General features: G+C 37.3%; 1 pseudogene; it reads right to left on the minus strand.

Annotated features, from left to right (window-relative positions):
• Positions 1–5,023: 5,023 nt before the first annotated feature.
• LOC108970030 lies at positions 5,024–5,758 on the minus strand (annotated as a pseudogene).
• Positions 5,759–7,804: the final 2,046 nt, after the last annotated feature.

The following is a 7,804-nucleotide window of genomic DNA, read 5'->3' on the forward strand; positions in this document are numbered from 1 at the left end:
TGCTAGAAACGCAACTGTTCACGCTAAGTGATAGTCGGAGACTGATGTCTGACAATAAATTCACGAAACACTATCCACGTGCTTTTCTTTCGGAAACACAAACTAAATACGTATATGACTGTATCGGCGTCGCTCACCAGACGACAATAGCAGAACAGTTAACATTCAATTTTGAGGCGTGAAACACATGGATCGTGCCATATTCGCCACTGTTGTCTAATTCACATTCAAAAGTCATTTCAATGTTGCGTATTGCAGTTTGATGTAATCGATAAAATACGTTTGTAATACGTTTGTAATACGTTTGAATGATACTTTCGATACGTGAACTACAATAAAGTGCTTTGTAGTTAATTTGGAAAATGACCAAAGAGCCTATTTCAACCCAGAGAATACAGCCAGTGGAAACACGGCCAGCAACAAAATTAAGATTTACAAGTTTTTCTCAACTTCCGTCAGTCAACCTTTTGAGAGAACATTGCTCTATTCGGAAATCCCTTGATATTATATATAGAACGCATCGTCGAAGAAATATTTACCCAGAAAGCAAGGCCAACTAGTAGATTGACATCCAGGTGTGTTCTCAACTAATACATTAGGACGAATTTACACAAGTTGCTATTGAATAATGTACGCGGTTCAAATTCATTTGAGTCATTGCATACTGTGCATGGTACGGTGTGTGCAAGTTTCTGAGAATCATGACAGCAATTACAATTGCTGGAAAATGATAGTCATTGAAGCGTCTTCGAATGCCGTCGTCCGCGTCAATTATGGGATATGACCAAAAATTACATTGGCAAAGACATTTTACATCATATACGTTAAGAATTGGAAATGGGTCAATATCCGTCAATACTTCCGGTAGTTTGATATCAATTCCATACGTCCTTTATCAATTCATGAAAGATGAGCTCATCACGAATGTTTATACGAACAGTGGCCAAATTATCGTAAGTACGATTCCTTGAGTGCACGCGCAATGTTAGCTGCCACGAAAATACCGATGTTATTGATTTAAACTCGAAGATTCAAAGTCAAAATCCGGGAGACTTGCGGTCATACAAATCGATCGATCGTCTTGACAATGAAGACGACATCTCGAATTATCCAGTGGAATTTCTGAATTCTTTGGAGAAGATTGGTATGACACCGCATCATTTGCGTCTCAAAGTTGGATCTGTCGTTTTGATGTTTCGCAATCTGATTGTGACGCACCTATCAAATATAAGGGGCACAATGCTTGATCCTACGGATTTCTTTTGAGTTCTTATAATTTGTCTTTTCAGTTCAAACGTATTCCGTTTTCATTGAAAATTTAATTTGAGATGACAATCAACAGGATAATCGCATAAATTTGGAAATGCTATGTTTTTCTCACGGCCAGATATACGTGGTGTGCTCGCGATTTGGAAAACCATCTTCTCTATACATTTACGCACCGGAACAGAAACCAAAAAATGTTGTTTATCAAGCTGCGTTATATTGAAAAAATTATTTAGAAAAATTGCAAATAAATGATTATCAACACAATATGAATTTTTGTCTTTTCGATGCAAAACACACAATTTCAAGCAGGACAACGGCTGCGGGGTCAGCTAGTGCTTATATAAATATATGTGAGTTATATGTGTATGATGTATATACAATTTTTATTTGTATGTATATGTGTGTTTGTAAGTTAAAATGTCCGTCAATAATTAGGGAGATGTTTTCTAGTTTATATATATGTATATATAAATAAACAAGCTAATAAGAATTGCTAAAATAGTTAACCTTAATATTAGAAGTGAACTAACAAAGAATGTTCGTACTGTCAACTTTATGATAAGGAGTAAGAAAACTAATAAGCAGTGTTAGTTTAGTCAGTCTTAAGATTCAACGAAATAAAGGAAGAGATAAAAGCCCAAGCTTTTTGTTTCAATGCCATTTCATTTCTCGTGTGGTAGAGGCGAAAAAATACCAAATTACTTGCTAAGAATCATAAAGAGCTATTTATCCGAAAGGCTGCTGCTCTATGACACAGACGAAGATCCAAAGGAGTTACGGTAATTGGTGGTGTGCCACAAGGTCCCATGTCGGGGCGACTTTTTGGAATGTCCTTATCCAGGATTATGGGCAACATATGAGGTCCAAATTGATATTTCAGAGAGTACCAGCATAGAAATAGTCATGAAAATACCGTAGTGAAAATGCGGATCATACATGTTTTTCTGATTTACATCAATAAGCCCTGGAGATGGAAGTGGCACGTCAAATAACATCTGAAAACATATTGGCTCATATTTTGTAAAAGAGACGAGTATGGTATACCATGGAGAGGACGACAGCTCTGATACAGCAAGAACTGAGAAGAGCCGAACACCAAGGAAGCAATGAAGCTAGGTTGTCAATAGCGAGCTAATGACGTGAGCCAATAGGCTAAGCTGGCCCAGCGATGTCATGTTTAGGGTTTAGTACGTAGGCGTACTGTTTTGCCAGCTCAATATAGTAAGGTATTACTTATTGGGCGAGGTTTGGAATGAGTTGTACCTTTAGCGAGCAGTGCGAATCGTGCATACTGCATTCCACTAGGTATCAGTATCTACGAAAGAGTCCCCCTTCGGACACAAAAAAATAAAAAAAAAACGACATCTGTCAAATATTAAAAAAGACACATTCTTATTGACACAGTTATTTAGACAGCTGCACGAGTACACGTTGGTTGTCGCTATTTTATAAGTTGCCGACGACAGTAGAGAGCAGTGATGCCACTAAAATGTGAAATGTAAAGTTATTCGAAGCGAAGAAGTAAAAGGTATTAGTATGACAACAACGAAATTGTGTACATACAAAATGGACTGTGTTATTTTGTGTACATGTATGCAATTGTGTTGCTGAAATTAAAGTGGATTAGTTTACTTGCGGTACGTATTATTTCAATTTTATAAGATTTTTACATTTATTATATATAATTAGGTTTGGTTTACAATTAAAATATTATATTTTATATTTGACAATGGATTTAGACGAAATTTGATTGAAGAAGTGCGTAACTGCCAAGTTATTTATTTGCAGAAAGAGGTGGAAGAGTATCCGTGACCCTTAAAAGTGCTGCAAACGTATGGAGCAAGTCGCTTCCAACTTTCAAGTAGGATATGGAGGTATTTATAGGCGATGTCCTTTCTGGGAAAATTATCCAAATTCCAGGCGGTATGTAAGTATCCTTTTTTCATAATTTATTTTACAGTGCTTTTAGCAGTTTCAGCGAGGAGGTTGAAAGTGAAACTGCAAATATTGATTCTTCTATAGAAACGTCAATAGAATAGATAGCCCACATCTTCTGATGCACGTGGACAAAAGGTACATTTTATTTGTTTCTTTTCTTTTGACAAATTTCCTAATTAGTTTCCAATTCATTTTGCAGAAACAGTGACGCGTTTGAGAAGTTTTTGGAATCGGCAGGAGCAAGCATTTTGGCATTTCGCAAGGGACGAATACCACGGCAAAACATTTTGTATCCTTGGGAAAAGTATCGGCTTCTGTGAAGAATTAAATACTTTTTATTTAGGCTATTAATTAATTAAATAGTTATAATACTGTGATAAAATGTGAGACTTAAAAGCGTACGAAGAGTTTTATTTATTTATATGTATGTAGTGTATAACGCTCTCCTTCCATGAGCAAATACATTTCTCTGAAAAGGAAGAAGTCGCACGGTGCCATATCAGGTGAATACGGAGAGTGGTTAGTGGTTATGTAATGTGATTTTTGGTCAAATAATGGTCCTTTGAATGTTGGATTCTGAGCAATTTTTGGTCGTCAGTCAATTTATGCGGAACAAACCGTGCATACACCTTTCGTATGCCCAAATGTTCGGTCAAAATGCGATAAATCAATGTTTTGGAGATGTTCATTTCCATTTCCATGAATTTAAAAGATGATTTCGGCTGAGTTTTGATGAATTCACGCACAGTTTCAATTAAATTTTCGGTGATCACAGATTTTGATTGGCCCGCATGTTGATCATCATTTTTGTCCTCACGACCACTTTAAAAATGTTGAAACCACTCGTGCACTCTTCTACGGGATAGGCAATCATTGTCATAAACTTGTTTCATCAATTGAAACGTTTCGGTAAAAGTTTTACCAATTTAGAACAAAATTTAATGTTGGCTCTTTGTTCGAGGCTCATTTTCGCACCGATAACACAAACATACTGACACCTGTCTCTTATACACATCTAGATGTGTATAAGAGACAGTCATTTATGTCCTCACGACCACTTTGAAAACGTTGAAACCACACGTGCACTCTGCTACGGGATAGGCAATCATCGTCATAAACTTGTTTCATCAATTGAAACGTTTCGGTAAAAGTTTTACCAATTTTAAAAAAAAAGCCAGCATTAAAAGCTCTTTGTTCGAGGCTCATTTTCGCACCGACAGCACAAACATATTGACACTTAAAACGCAATAACTTCATCCAATCAATGAAATGTCATGAAATTCGCATTGGACAATCGATGAAGATAGCAGATTCTAACGGTGCGTTCGTCGACATATAGATGGCGCCACCAGCGAGCGCTAGATTCCAAAAGTCCTGTTTACTTTGGTACGCATCTTGTATATACGTATATTTTTATTCTCAATAACTTGTTTGTGCTGCAGAAAAAGTTTTGTGTTTTATTGAAAAATGTAATATGAATGAAAATAGTTATCATGATTCAGCATTACTTGAAATAAATTCTTTTAGGATTTCACTAAAATGCATTTGCATATTGCTTGAAACGATTCAAGGGAATTTGGGGATATTTCTCGGTTACTTTCTGAGTGGTCAGCAAGGATTTTAAGGGTGAAGTAATTTCTGTCATTTTGTAACATCAGAAAGTTATGAAGTACTACCGTAGCTAAAACAATTTTGTCTGTATTTTTTGGGCAAGCATGTTTTGTTGTATGCAGTACTCTCCAATGATTGTCCAAAATTCTATGTGCACTCGGGATTAAGACAACGCTAAGTTAAATTTGTCTTTATCTTATGGTAACTAGCGGCCGGGAAATGGTCGCGATGTACCCCGAACTTCTAGAGTTCCATTTAGTAAACTGTTCCCATAGGCACTGCGGAAAAATATTCTACTGTCACTTTGGCCTCGTTTCAAAAAAAATAACCTTGGTCAGACCTGGACGTCATCAGTTCTTTTGCGTTAGCGACCCTCGACCACGCATCAAAAAAATAACCCTGTCACACCAAGACCTGGAAGTTATCAGTACTTTCGCCTTGAACTTCTTTTTGGATTGCTGCCCCGACACCTACATATGTGAACACGTAATTAGCATCATACATTGCCATTAATGCAATGCTAAACTTTTCTGTAATTGTAGTTCAAGGATCCGCTGTTTCTTGGGCTTCTTATATAATATGAATATGCTTGCCATCTATAGCTTCCAAGCAATTCGGCATGCCAGTCTTCACATAAAATTTGTTTGCAATGCCTCTAATTTCTTGTGAGTTTGGTGGTGAAAAATATAAATAATGTAATTCATCCCAAATAGCGTCACATGTTTCAAATATTACTTTCCGAACTGTTGAAGCCCCAAGTTTGAAAGTCCAGAAAATCACATGGAAATTACATCCATGTGCCAACTGAAGTTATTGAGCGCTGAAGAACACCAGTGTTATAATTAAAAACAAGTCCGGGCTGATTTGTATTTCTATTGAAAAAACGTTCTGGTCGTTGCTTTAATAACGACAAAATGCACCTTATACTTTTTTTGAACATTAGTTAGATCTTAAATATGCCCCAAAAGTGTTTGAACAACCCGGACAATTTTTGTTACGTTTGTTTTATTTGTTAATGGAACAGTAGAGACAGAAAAAGACACTATACAAAGAAAGTGTGGCCTACGCGCGAACCACTAACTTCAGGCCATAAAAATGTTAAAAATGATCCTCTGGTGGACCCTGATGACATACTTTTTTACCACCGTTGCTCATAAAGCTTGGTCTGATAAAAAAATTTGTAAAAGCTATGATATTAGCTGGAGATGAATGATCGGGAAAAACTTGCCTATCGGAAGCCGAATATTCAAGAAAATCATAAGTAAGTCTATTAAATGTTATTAAATAATTCTGTAAGTGTGGCTGAATTTTGTACTTTTTACGAAAATATATGTTTTGATGATAAGAAAACATGATGTGTAAATTTTTTTCATTGATATATTATTATTTGGTGGCCCTAGTATATTCAAAATTTGATATAAATTTTCATGTGACAAAAAAACTTACACATTTGTTGACCTGAGTTATTATTGTATCTATTATTACAGTTGGAAAATTGATTACTATATTCTCTAATACTTCGGTTCGGATATCGTCTACTCTGCACTGAGTTCTGGTGGTTACAGCTACTATAGCTATTATTGGAATTATTATATTGATTATTTCTATGATTATACTCGTATGTATAGTATATATAAGATATATATGTTTAAAGTATAGGAATGTAACTCACGCAGTATGTGGGGGTCAGTAACCCCAAGCAACACAAATGGGTCTGGCAGTGAACGAGGGCAAGACGAAATATCTCCTGGGCATTCACGTCACTGTTGACACTCATAGCTTTGAAGTTGTAGATAATTTAGTCTATCTTGGAACCAGCGTAAACACCACCAACAATGTCAGCCTAGAAATCCAACGCAGGATAACTCTTGCCAACAGGTGCTACTTCGGACGGAGCGAACCAAACCGAACTGTATAAATCACTCATAATTCCCGTCCTGATATATGATGCAGAGGCTTGGACGATGACAACAACTGATGAGTCGACGTTGCGAGTTTTTGAGAGAAAAGTTCTGTGAAAGATTTATGGTCCTTAGCGCGAATATCGCATTCGATGGAACGATGAGCTGTAGGAGATATACGACGAGATTGACATAGTTCAGCGAATTAAAAGACAGCTGGCTTGGTCATGTTGTACGGATGGACAAAAACACTCCAACTCTGACAGTAAGACCTCCACTCCGTTGGAAGGACCAAGTGGAGAAGGACCTGGCTTCACTTGGAATATCTAATTGGCGCCATGTAGCGAAAAGAAGAAACGACTGGCGCGCTGTTGTTAACTCGGCTATAATCGAGTAAGTGGTGACTACGCCAATCAAGAAGAAGAAGCCCAATTAAATGCGTTTTTCACATCGCATATTCTTTATTGTTTTACATTCGTCAACCATCTTTCTCCTTCTATCGCATTTTCCGCAATACCTGTGAGCTTTTTAATGGCGCCAATAGTTGATCATTTTTTGCGGAAGGCGTATTGGTTATTTGATAGGCTGCAAGCCCCCCGTTTTTAATGAATTTCTAGTCGGACACAGATAATCCACTCCAGCATTTTTCCCATTGTGGTGATCATGCATAGTGGACGGTAAGAGCTCGGTTCCCTAGCTGGTTTGTTTACCTTCTGCAATAGCATTAGACGTTGCATTTTTCATATCTTGGGGAAAATCCCTTCTCGTAGGCATGGTGTAAAAAGCTCCACAAATGGTTTTGCTTGGTATTACACATTTAGCTTCAGGACCTTGTTCGGGATTCCATGCAGGTGCTGCTTTCGAATTGCCGAACCGTTCAGTAGCTTGGAGCACTTCGAGGTCATTTACCGGTGCTGCATCTGTGGGCTCTGCTTTTTCGAGAAGTAAACTTCCACCACACTTTAGCCTTTGTTTAGGAAATAGCGTTTCTACAAAATTTCTTAGCTCGGTGCTTGCTCTTTTCCCCCTTCCATTTCTCTGCGCTATTTTTCTGAAAATTTCTCTCAGTCTTGTACAATCGCCGC

Source organism: Bactrocera latifrons, unplaced genomic scaffold (assembly GCF_001853355.1).
Source record: "Bactrocera latifrons isolate USDA-ARS-PBARC rearing strain unplaced genomic scaffold, ASM185335v1 scaffold_278, whole genome shotgun sequence".
In the NCBI taxonomy this organism is placed as follows: Eukaryota; Metazoa; Arthropoda; class Insecta; order Diptera; family Tephritidae; genus Bactrocera; species Bactrocera latifrons.